Source organism: Mirounga leonina, unplaced genomic scaffold (assembly GCF_011800145.1).
Source record: "Mirounga leonina isolate KUSES-001 unplaced genomic scaffold, KU_Mleo_1.0 Mir_94, whole genome shotgun sequence".
NCBI lineage: Eukaryota > Metazoa > Chordata > Mammalia > Carnivora > Phocidae > Mirounga > Mirounga leonina.
Window position 1 is genome coordinate 38,742,132 of NW_023270855.1, and position 13,105 is coordinate 38,755,236.

A 13,105-nucleotide genomic window follows, 5' to 3' on the forward strand; every position below is an offset into this window, starting at 1 on the left:
TTGCCCATCTACAGGTGTGGGCAGTGGGTATGACTGCCTCCCTCCCTCCCTGGCAGGACACTGGGGTCAGTCCTGCTCTCTTGGGTCTCAGATGTCCACCCTCTACCGCCTCCAACTTCCCCAGTGGTTTGACACAGGCTCAGGCTTTGCTCTTCCTGCCCTGCCCTGCCCTGAAGACTGCCACACCTACCTGTTCCCTGAGGGAGGAACAGGGGGCTGAGACATGACCCCAGCCTGGGCCCCTGCCCCTCCTGTTGTGGGAGGGCAGTCTTCTGCCCTGCATGGGCTGGAAGGGAAGCCAGTCTTGCTCTTGTTGAAATAGGGAAGACTGGGTTCCTTCAAGAGCTTGTGCATGGCGGGTTGGGGTGGGGGCTATTCTCTACCCCATCTCTGGTGGGCTGGAAGCTTCGGGCTTGGGCAGACACGCCTTTCGGGCAGGAAGTCTGAGGGCATGGAAGGTCTGGGCTGCCCCTCCCCTGTGCCTTCCTGCTGCTGGTGCTGAGGCTAGGAGCAATGCTTCACCGGCTGCACAGATGAAAGCCCCATGTGAATAGGAGGCAGAATGAGCCGGAACAGAGGGCGACAGGCATCCAGACAGGATGGCTGGAGCTATCCGCTCCCCACCTGCCCCCAGGCAGCCTCTTAGGCCCCCCAGGATCTCCCTCTGGTTTTCTAGGCCAGGAGCCCTGAGCTGCTGCTGAGAGAAACTGAGTCACAGGCATGGGGGCTTTCAGAGGACTGGGGTTTGAGGTCCGGGGTTCACCCTCTCCCTAGGCCTCCTCTGATCCTCCCCCTCTCTGCCATTGGCCAGCTAGTTTCAGCAGCTCTGACCAGCATTTTCTTTGATGAATAAAAATGGAGATAAATTAATTCTCCTTTGATCCATGAGGTCAGCTTGACAGACAAGACCTTAAAAGCCCAGAGCTCAGGGAGGAGTAGGAGTTCCTGGGGGACTGGAAGACTGAGGACCCTCATGAAGGCTCAGTCCTCATCCTGGCCCCCAGCCCAAAGCCATTCCCACCTGAACTCACGTGGAGCTTCCCAGCTGAAATTTCCTCCCTCTTTCAGTTTTTCTACAACTTCCCATCCCGTCTCAGGCTACACTTCCTCAGGAATCCCTCCCTGATTGCCTCAGCCCACGTTACACACTTATACTCTCCTCAGGCGCCAGAGGACCATGGCCAGTACCACTTAGTAGGCAACCAGACATTGGTCACTGCTGGGTCACCCAACTGGAGGGTGGGCTTGAACAGCAGGGATGGTGGGGGGTGCGGTGCTGCTTTTCCCAGCAGCCCTGCCAGTCCGTCAGCCCAGAAAGAGCCCTTAGGGGGTGACTAGGAAACGGAGCAACCCACATCTGGAGATGCTGGCCACCAATAGTAGCCCGGTTGCACACAACCCCACCGTCACACCCCTCTCCCCAGCCTACCCCCCTTTGACCTGCAGTTCCAGACCATGCCCCAGAACAGGGTCCAGGATGCTGAGGCTCTGCTCTCTAGGAGCAGGAGCCAGGAGGGGGGCCAAGTGATAGGCCCCCAGACAGTGATATCTTCCACAGGAATTTCCATGGGGCCCCAAGGAGCTACACAGGCTGCTCTTTGTCATAATCAGTGCCTCTGACTTCACCTTGGCCCCAAGGAGCTCAGTGAACACCGGCGGCAGACCGGGACTGGCCTCATCATCTCGGCTCCATGACCCACCGAGGGCCCCCACCCCACTCCTCCAGGGAGCCTGAGTTTACTGAGTCTGGAAACCAGACTGCCATTCTGACCCACCCCTAGAAAGTTCTATGAACAGGGCAGAAGGCCCGGATTTTGCTGCCAACTCCCTGGCAAGTCTCTTCCCTTGCTAGGTCTTAGTTTTTCCATCTGCACAGTGGGGTACACAGAACGTGCTGAGGCCCGCACCGGGGCCACCTGTATGGAATGGTCTGAGGGACACCAGGACTGTTGCCGTGCCCCAAAATGCCTCCATTCCTGGCAAAAGCTTCGCTCCCGCCACACCTCTGGGAGGGAGTGCGTAAGGAATTCCAGACAGGTCAATAAGGTTTGACACAATAAGGTTCCCCCCCTCTAGAGAGGGAATTCCTCATTAGCAGAGAGGAGGGGGCAGCCATCAGTGGCCAGCGTGTGATGAGCAGGGGGCGTTCACACAGCAGGGCAGCAGCTGGAGCTGACAGCCTCCTTGGCAATCTGCTCCCACACTCCAGGTGGGCAAACTGAGGGGGGAAGAAGGGAAGGGCCTTGCCCCAAGTATGAGGGGAACTTGGGGCTGGTGCATAGGATATAGGGAACCACAAGAATGTGGGTCACAAGACAAAAACCAGTTGCCATGGGGACCCCCAATCCTTTCCAGGAGCAGTGGGGACATTGGCAGGCATCCCACTTCTTCGGCTCCATTGTCCCTCCATTCTACCATCTGGTGGTAGGATACCAGAGAGCCAGACACTACAGTTCCTAGGATCTCAGTTTCCCCACCTGAACTGGATTACCAGAGACCCCTCAGGCCATCCCCTGGGAGCATGCATTCTTCCTGTTGTGGGGGGGTGGTCCCTAGTACTCCTGATAGGCCACTCAAGAACCTGGCACTGATGGGTTCCGTGCCCAGATCCCCTCTACCCCGGAGGGTCCCCTGGAAAATGTCATCTCCCCCTCCAAGCTGTGGCCCTTAAGTGTGCAGGAGGGCATTCAGGTCTCCAAGTGTTCTAACAGAGGTGGCCCTGAGAGTATGGCCCAAGACAACCCCTTCCCTCTGCTCTTCCCAACCTCGCTGTCTACCTTGATCCAGCTCTGGCGATATCCTGTCCTCAGATCTCCTTCCAAGCAGAGAGAAACTTACTCTTGGAGGTCCTGAGGGCAGAAATGGCTATTCCCATTTTACAGGTGAGGAGACTGAGGCCCAAAGGAGGCCTTGTCATGGGCACACACACTGCTGGTCAGGCAGAGCTGACTTGGCAGCTGGACCCTCCGTCCTTCCCCAGGGCTCTCCCTGTGACCCCTCCTGGTTCCACGGCCCCTCTTGGCTGGCCCTCAGAGCAGGCAGCTGGGCCTGGGGATGGGCAGGGAGCACCTTGGGAAGAGTGCCTGGGCTGGGGAGCGGATGTGGGGGAGGGCAGCAGGTGCAGGATAATGGGGCCACCAAGGGAGGCGCAGGGAGCAGGTGCTGCTGCGGAGGGGGTGAGGTTGCCATTGTGCGCCCAGTTCTGGTGGGCCTGAAACAGGAGGGGAAGCCCTGTGAGCCCCTGGGCCACCCTGGCTTATGCTCAAAGGTCATCCAGATGCCTGGACTCAGGCACACAGCCAAGCCCCTCCCCTGGGTCCCAGCAACCCTCCAGGTTGCCATGACAACCAGCACTTTCATCCCTATCCCTTTGTCTGGTCACGGTCCAGCTTTTGTGACCAGTCATAATTGGGGGAGGGGGGGAGATGCACTCTGCAGGGGTGGAGCTGTGAACCCAAGACAGAGGGGGCTGGAGGACAGGTTAAAGAACACTGGAGACCAAAAAGCCTGGGCTTCTCTGGCCACCAAGCCTGCAGCCTCCTCTCCTGGCCTCTGACCACACCCTCGGAGCTGGGTCAACAGGCCTGGGGGTGACCTGCGCCCCAGGTGCTCCTATCCCTTCCCTGCACCTCATTTTCCTATCTGTGCATGGAGCTATAGACCACCTATCTCCCCTGGTGCACCGGGAGCGGGGGACAAAAGAGTCCAGGCCAAACCTGAGGTGATTTGTTAACTCCCCTGTACAACTGGGGAAACTGAGACACACAGCAAAGCTGGGCCTTGGCCTGAATCAGGCCACAGTTAATGAGACCTCCTGGGGGACCCAGGACCTCAAAGCTGGCTCTCAAATCAAACAAAACTGAGCCTCAGGAGGTTAGGTGGTCTCTCCTCTGATGAGCGCCATTGGGAGGAGCCTGGCCACCAGGATTTGGCAGGAGTGGGAGCCAGCTGTGGTAGCCCAGGTCCCACCTGCTATGTGACTTTGGGCAAGTCCCTTCTTCTCTTGGAGTCCCAGTCGATAAAAACAAGGTGGGTCTGCAGTAACAGCAAGCCCTCCCTCCTACAGACGGAGTGAGAAGGAGAAAGGCCTACTCTGCACAAAGCTCCTTGCCCAGCCCCACAAAGACCCCCCATCCTCTGCTCCCCCAGCATCACCCCTGGTACCCAGAACTTGGCAGCCCTGCATCCACCCATCCTCACTGCTCTGGGCCTTTGCACCCTTGGTTCCTCCTCAGTGGTGTTCTTTTCCCTCAGACAAGAATCTGGAGGTCCCGGGTCCCCAGGAGTTGGTGAGCATGACCACTGCAGTCTTAAATCTAAAGGAGTCCCCTTCAGACAAGCCCTGATTGTCAACAGGGAACCACGCCCTGAGCCGAAGCAGAGAGCCCTGGGGCGGGGGCTGGCTGTGCACATGGTTCCTGGAACGGGAGAGCACAGAGGAGGGTCCCAGGATGGCGTTAGGGATTAGGCTACAGCACCACGTGCCCTTCCTTCCTGGGCTGGGCTTTCTGATTCTTGAGGGGAGTCAGGGATTCCAGTCTCATGGGTGCCCTGAGAATGATCCGCACCACTGCGCTATGTGGATTGAGCTGCTGTAGGGACTGCCAGCCTCCATGGGATCCAGGGCTCTGCAGGCACCTCAGGCTCGGAAGAGACCCCCTCCCCTGGGACAGCGCCACAGATATGAGGAGTCCCAGTGATGTGCCCCAGAGACGCCTACTGGCAGACATCTCAGTCCGGGTCGGTCTGCATCCCCCCCCCCCTTCTCAGCCACCACCGGTCCCCCTGAATGAGAGACTTGAGGAGAAGGGGGCCAGAGAGGAGGGGCCAAGGCTGTTCGTGCAGCCGGAGTGCATTCTGAGCAGAGAACCGATTAGAAACAGCAGGGCAGGTGTCTCACATCTCAGCACCCCTCGGCCATCTCAGGAAAACGTTACTTCCTCTTCCCCACGAACATCTTCCTCTGGGATTAGCTCTGTGTCTGGGCTGGATGTGAGAGGGACAGAGCAGAGCCTGCCTCCTGAGGCCGACAGGGGAGTTCTGGGGCCCAGGCTGAGGCTACATCACCGGCAGCCCGCGCCAGGAGGAAGACAGCATCACCCTATGTAGTTGTTCAGGGTTGTTAGGAGTTAGCGACCCATTATTGAGGAATTAGCATGTGTCCCAAGGTTTATGCACATCATGTCTTTTTTTTTTTTTAAGATTTTATTTATTTGACAGAGAGAGAGGGAACACAAGCAGGGGGAGTGGGAGAGGGAGAAGCAGGCTTCCCGCTGAGCAGGGAGCCCAACGTGGGGCTCGATCCCAGGCCCCTGGGATCATAACCTGAGCCAGAGGCAGACGCTTAGCTACTGAGCCACCCAGGTGCCCCCATGTCATTTTTTTTTAAGATTTTATTTATTTCTTGTCAGAGAGAGAGAGAGCATGAGTCAGCAGGGCAAGGCGGGGGGGGGATGCTGTGCAGAGGGAGAGGGAGAAGAAGACTCCCTGAGCAGGGCTTGATCCCAGGACCTGAGCCAAAGGTAGACGCTTAACCAACTAAGCCACCCAGGCGCCCCGCATCTCGTGTCATTAATCCTCACGCCAGCCCTAGAAGGTGGTGACTAGAATTATTTCCCCTTTTAAGGTGGGGACACTAAAGCTCAGAGAGGTTAAGCTGTCTTGGGAAAGGAGATCAGCAGACCCACCAGAGGGGTGGGAAACGGTCAGAGGCAGAGCTGAGGCCACTGTTAGATAGAAGACACTGCGAGGCTCAGGGTTTTTGAGCTCAGGGTAAAATTTGTTTATTTATTTATTTTAGGGATGTCTGGGTGGCTCAGTTGGTTAAGCATCTGCCTTCAGCTCAGGTCATGACCCCAGGGTTCTGGGAAAGAGTTCTGCATCAGGTTCCTTGCTCAGCGGGGAGCCTGCTTCACCCTCTGCCGCTCCCCGTGCTTGTGCTGACAAAATCTTTAAAAAAACAAAACAAAAAATATTTTTTTTTAAGTAGGCTTCACACCCAGCGTGGAGCCCAACACGGCGCTCGAACTCACGGCCCTGAGATCAAGACCTGAGCTGATGGGCGCCTGGGTGGCTCAGTCGTTAAGCGTCTGCCTTCAGCTCAGCTCGTGATCCCAGGGTCCTGGGATCGAGCCCCGCATTGGGCTCTCTGCTCTACGGGAGGCCTGCTTCTCCCTCTCCCGCTCCCCCTGCTTGTGTTCCCTCTCTCACTATCTGTCTCTCTGTCAAATAAATAAATAAAATCTTTAAATAAAAAAAAAAAGAAAGAAATGAGGTAGTGCCGGGGCACCTGGGTGGCTCAGTCGTTAAGCGTCTGCCTTCGGCTAGAGTCGTGATCCCAGGGTCCTGGGATCGGCCCCGCATCGGGCTCCCGGCTCGGCGGGGAGCCTGCGTCTCCCTCTCCCACTCCCCCTGCTTGTGTTCCTGCTCTTGCTATCTCTCTCTGTCAAATAAATAAATAAAATCTTAAAAAAAAAAAAAAAAAAAAAAAGACCTGAGCTGAGATCAAGAATCAGACGCTTAACTGACTGAGCCAACAGGCGCCCTGGTAAAACACTTTTTATAATGGCTGGAGCCAAGGTGGCAGGGAGTTCCCTGCCATGAGAGGCATGCAGGAAGAAGCCAGATGGGGTACCTGTCACTGAGCATCAGAATGGAAATGGAGTACCTGTCCCGAACATGTCAGACCCTAAGGTGTCAATCCCAGCCCCACCCCAGCCTGGAGGGTGCAGAGAAGGCAGCACTTCCCAAGTAGGGATTAAAGGACAGAGGGGAGCACCCTGTCCAGAATTATGCCTCTTGCCCCAACCCTCAGGGTGGCTTCCACTTTGTTAGTGAGAAATTTCAGAGGACCAGGGACAGGGCACAGATGGGGACACAAGGCTGGGAGTGAATGCCCCCAGTTTTGCAACCTAGGCACTTTACTTGCCTCACCCTAGTCCCGGCCCCATGGGGTCTCAGAAGCCAACCCCACTCCCAGAGCCCCTCCCCTGGGGGCTGCGGGCTCTTCTTTGCCTACCCCTTCCAGCCACAACCAGTGCACCAAATCCCACCCCTACTACCTCAACCCCCCCTCAAGTCCAGCCACTCCTCCCTGGCCTTAGACCCCTCCACGGCCCACCTGGCCCCTCCCTGATAGGGCCCCTCATTCTCCACACTCCCTCTGACCAGAAGGAGGCCCTTGTAGTTTCTGGCACACCAGCTGCCTGACCCCCTCCTCACCTGGATCGTGTTCACAGCGCCTCAGACAGCTTTCCTCCCAGGTCTGACAATACTGTGTGGCCAGGGCCATTAGTAGGTCTGCCTCCTCCGAGACACCAAAGGTGCCATGGGGCAGGGTCCAACCTGCCTCAGCCAGCCTTGCGTCCCCAGCCCTGGCCCCGCTGCCTGGCACAGAGGAGAGGCCCAGTGAGCCACAGCCAAATGGATGAGTGAATGGGATGGGACCACGGCTGGCAGGGCCGTCCTGAAGCTGGGGCAGGAAGTGGGTTTGGGGAGACAACTGGGCAGGAGACTGAAGGGGCCAGCAGGTCCTCTGCAGAGACCCCAGACTTGAGCGGCCCCACTCCCACTCTGAACCGCAGGGACAGGGCATCACTTAGAGCCACACGCCTGCAGGAGAAAGGAACCAGAGTAGGGATTGGAGCCAAATGGAGAGGGTGGCTTAGGTGGATTCCTACAGGTCCGACCGGCTGCCTCCCTCTGAGTCACACGTCCCCCTTCAGCAAAGCCATTTGACAGTCTTCGTGGGGACCGCCACGGGGCGTGAGGGAATCCAAAGGACAAGCCACAGCGGGCCCACCCTACTCGGCCAGTGGGGACGATGCCTGCCAGTGACTTTGTGCCCCGCCCCCTGCCCAGTCTCCCAGCCCCCCGCACCCCTGCGGAGAGAAGAGCTAGCAAGGCTGAGAGTGCAGGTTTCCCTGAGCCTGGCTGACCTTGAACCTGGGCCACTGCTCTCTGCGGGTGGTCCAGGCCTGCTGGGCCTCCCCCCGCTCCCAGCTCGGCGGCAGCCTGTCGAACTTCCTGGCGGGCTTCCAGGCCTTGGAGGAAGCCACCGCCTCTGCCGTCACTGCTGCTTCGAAAATGCAATTACAGCGAACAGCCGCCGCCTCACTTGAGCCTCGCCATCCACACCTGGAACTAATTAACTTAATTAGGCCTTAATGAGCTACACTGGTCGGAAGGCCTATTTTTACTTAATTATCCCCTGATGTGCTTGGCATGGGGGGAGCGAGGGACGTGGAGGATGGCTTTGGCAGTCACCTCCTCGCCCTGCAGAGGGGATACCCAGGAGTGATGCCCGCCTGCCACGAGTGGGCCCCACGGAACTGGGAGTCTGGGCGGGGGAGTGAGGCAGGGGCCACGGGCCACGCCTGTGGGGACAGTGCCCTCTCCCCCGGCCCCATCATTCTGCCTGTCCTGCCTCAGCTGGAGCTGAAGGGAATTACTCCTCCAACTGCCTCCGATGGGGAGGCCACTGCCCAGAGAGGTCGGAGGCTTACCTGAGGACACACAGCTAACTTGTGATGATAGAGGGGGAGGTAGTCCCAGACACTCTGAAGGAGCATTTTAAGGCATGATGGGGTCCTGTGAAGGTGGGCACGAGGCCCGGTTACCTGGACAGCTGGCCTCCAGGGTTTCCATGGCAACACCTTCCAGCCCATTTGGGCCTTGGCTCAGGAAAGCCAAGTTTGTGGAATCAGCTTATTTCTCCAGCTTTGGGGTGGGGTGAGGTGGTCTTGGCTCACCGGGCAGATATGGGGGGGGCATTGAGAGCAGGGTCCTTCCCAACTGGCCCCTACCTCCCTTCTGGAGACCTCCAGATGATTGGCTTGTTTGAATCTCTGGGCTCCTAGAGCTGACTGGGGACCTTGGGTCTTGTGTCTCCGCTAAATATGGATGAGCTCCCTCTCTCTCTGTCTCTGGAACTCCAGACTTAAACCCAACAACTGTTTCCTTGGTGCCTCCAGCCCTCATTCTCCCTGTGACCAGCTAGTTCTTCCCAGCATTCCCCTCTTCTGAAAATGGCCACACCGTTGGCTCATGTGCCCAAGCCAGGAACTGAAGAGCTGCCCTGACAACCCTCCCTCACACCCCACAGCCAACACTCAGGAGGAGCCCTGTTAGTCCGGCTTCCAAACAACATCCCGGATACCATCTTCCCATCACCTCCCAGCAAGCATCCTGGTCCTAGCCACCATCCTCTCCCAGCTCTGCCCTGGTCTTCTAGCCTCCACACCACTGCCATAGTGATTTTTAAAAATCACTCCCGGGGCGGGGGGGGGGTCACTCCCCAGTTTAAAACCCTTTAATGACTTCCTGTCACACACAGAATGAAATCCATGGGCCTCAGCCTGACCTGTAGATGCCTGCCTGCCTCCCAGGTGTCATCCACCTCCTTTCTCCTCTTTTCCTTGCCCCAGTCATGTGAGCTGTCCTTCAGTGCCTCAGGGCCTTTGCACTTGCTACTCCTTCTGCCTGGAATGCTCTTCCCCCAGTCTCTGGATCCCTCAGATCTTGGTTTAAATGTCACTGCAGGCTTCCCTGGCCCCACAGACTAAAGTGTCCCCCAGCCCTGGCACCTCACTGTGTTAGGATCTTCTGCATCACACCTGCATGACGCTGCTCTTGTTTTCCTATCCCTCACAACTAGGGTACAGGCTCCATCCATGAGGGCAGGGATTGCATCTGTCTTGGTCCCTACTAAATTCCCAACCTAGAACATCATACGCCTAACACATGAAAGGGACTTTATGTTGAATGGATGTCGAGGGAATGCCTTGACCCTCCCACAAACAGCCAGGGTCCCCAGCCCCTTCCTCAAGCTCCCCAGAGCCCACCCAAATATGTCGTGCCTGATGATGGCATCCCCACATCCTTACTCTGGCCTCCCAGCCTCTGCTCATACTGGTCCCACCTGAAGTACATCCTCTGTGGACTGAAAGCCTTGCCTCCCCCAGGCCCAGCAGGTGCTGCCCCTCCTGACCAGTGAGGGAGAAGGTCAGATCTCTCTACGCAGTGTGACCCTTAGTCTTGGCTCTTCCCGGTGCTTACCTTTGCCTCCCCTTGGAGGACACTTCTTGCACCTGGGTCTGTCTGAACTCTGAGGTTGTGAGTCCCTGGAGGCATTTACCCTCATCTCTGCCTGCCCATCCCTTCCCATCCCTGCCCCCCAGCAACCAGGCCCAAGGTGCTTGGCCCAGAGTCAACAGTGAGCAAACAAGTCAGCCTCAACCTGACCATATAGATCTGGGACCAGCTCAGATAAGAGCAGAGTCCGGCCATCTGGAGGTATCACCTATGAGATGAGGCACCACTGGGTGGGAGAGTCTAGGATGGCCCCCAGAGCCCAGGCCTCCCAGAAAGGAGACAGGGACTCCGCAGTTCTGAAGGGCAGGGGGCCCAGCCTGGAACAGACAGAAATGCCAGTTAGAGCTGCCTCCCCAGAGGCCCTGACAGCCAGGCAGGGCTCAAGTGGGACATAAAGGGGAGGGACATCTGTGATGACACAATTTAGGGGGGGATTAAATAGATGTCAAGGTGGGTCCCACATCCCCAGGAGCTCTGGACAGTCCCAGGATGTCTGGGACCATGGATCATAGACTCTCTCCTTTCACACAGGGAAAGTGAGGCCTGAGGGAGAAGATAGCCCAGGTGACTCAGCCTGCCAGGGAGTAGGTTTGCTGAGGCCTGATTTCGGTTCTCACAGCAGGTCCCGGAGCCTCAGTTTCCCCTTTGACACAACAGTGGCACTGTCTCCCATCTCCTCTCACTTCCCTGCTTCTGCCACCTAGAAAAGCTATGGATGGTCTTGGAAAGGTCTGGGCCCTGCCTCCCGGCCTTGTGGAAGGGAGGGGAGGCAGGGGTCTGGGGAACCCCTCCCCCCCACCAGGGAAAGGAGCCTAAAGGGCAGGAGACCTCCCGGAGCCTGAGGATGATCTGCCTGGGCTCAAGAAGTCTCCAGCCATGTTGGGCTGCCTCTTAGGGTCAGCACTGCCATGAGGGGCTTTACCACCTGCTTGCTCTGAGCCTCAGTTTCCCTACGAGTCCAATGAGGATAACAGTAGACCTTCCGGTCTGTGGCCTCACAGGGCCACCATGAGCAGCCACCAGGCCAGTGGGTATGAGACGGTGGCTCTTGTTTTGTTTTTTTTAAGATTTTATTTATTTATTTGAGAGAGAATGAGAGAGAGCACATGAGAGTGGGGAGGGTCAGAGGGAGAAGCAGACTCCCCGCCGAGCAGGGAGCCCGATGCGGGACTTGATCCTGGGACTCGATCCCGGGACTCCAGGATCATGACCTGAGCCGAAGGCAGTCGCTCAACCAACTGAGCCACCCAGGCGCCCCAAGAGACGGTGGCTCTTGTGAGCAGCAAAGCCCTGAAGACAAAGACAGATCCCGCTAACGGTGGCATCTCAGGGAGACACCGGGGGCCGAGGGGCCTGGAGTGCTCAGGCCCCCAGTCTCAGTCACCCCAGCCAAGCCAAGGCTCCTGCCCTGTCCTGGGGTTGTGCGAGTGGCAGCGTCCATACGTGATGGGGGAGGCGGGGTCCGGTCACCCCTCAGCCCCGGAAACTGCCTTTCCGCCCCCTCCCCACTGCCTCTCCGGTCCTATGCTGTTCCAGGCCGCCTGCAGTCACCCCCACGCACAGCGGCCGCTGCCTCCCTCCCAAGCACGGGCAGCTGCTCCGGCCTCCATGCCCGAACCTAAACTGAATGAGCTTTTCCACAATGTCGCCTCCCGCTGGCGGCTCTTAATTGCATGTTGAAGCCATGCGATGGAGCCCAACTTATACTAATTATGTCATTACCCTAATTAAGTAAATACCGTATGTGTTAATTGGCAGAAATCGCTTTGGGGGATGGGCGGGGGGAGGAGGCCTGTGTACCCTGGGCTCTCACATGGGTGGGGGGGTGGGTCGGGGGTAACAGATGCAGGGGATGCATTCGTCCCTTGCTTCTGCAGGTCCTGTGATCACCCGAGTGGGGTTTGGAGAGGACCCTCGTCCTCCACCCTGCACAGGCTCCCCCATGCCCCGGGGGAAGAGGCACAAGGTGCTGAATAGGTGGTCAGAGACCCAAGCTGGAGGCCTGCCTCTGCCTTGACAGGCTGTTGGTCTTGAACAAGCCTTTTTCCTCTCTCGGGTGCATCCCCTTGCCCAACACCCTCCTGCCACCTCAGCCACCCCAGAGCCTGTGGACTCTCAGTCAGTGGGCACAGGGGCATCCGAGAGACTCAATGTCCTGGCAGGACTAACCAAGCCACTGCCATCCATCTATGGGACACCAGTTATCTGACTGGCCATGGGCTGCAGGAGGGAGAAAGGCTGATGGCAGAGCAAAGCCGTAGGCCGATATAGCACCAGTGTGAACCAGCAAAGGAACAAACAAGGCTGGCATTCTCCAGAAGCCATGTGAGGTGGGAAGATCTGAAGTAGTCTGGAGGGCTTCCTGGAGGAAGAAGAATTCATCTACAAGGGAGAGGAAATCTGGGCTTCAGAGTTCAGATCATCTTTCCCCATGTGATTTTGTTCTCCAAATTTTTAAGTTTATTATTATGACTCATTCGATTCAGGAGGTTTTAGATGTTTGTTTTTTTGAGTAAGCTCTACACCCAATGTGGGGCTAGAACTCACGACCCCAAGATCAAGAGTCACAGGCTCCACCAACTGAGCCAGCCAGGCGCCCCTCACTGTGTGATTTTTAAATGCCACACTTAACCATAACCTTTGGATGGGGGTGAGGAGGGATAAGAGAAAAGTCATCCGAAGGACAGCCTCCAGATGGGACTGCAACCATTTGAGAGCACCAGGGGGACAGAAGGAATGCCAGCCCTGTGTCAGGGACCATCGCATAAGCCCCAGTACGACCAGAGCCCCCATCCTGCCCTCTTTAAGCCAATCAGCATGGACCAGCTATCAAGTGGGGCCCCCTCCCTGCCCTGTCCTTCATGGGGCTGTGGGGAGGGCCCAAAGGCAAGAATTCAAGGCCTCAAGCCCACTCAGGGCCAGGCAGGCAGGACCTCATCTCCCAAGTGGGCCCAGCTGCTGCAGTGAGGGCGTCCCTGCTCTTCAGGCTCTACCCTGCCCGCCGGCCGCGGGC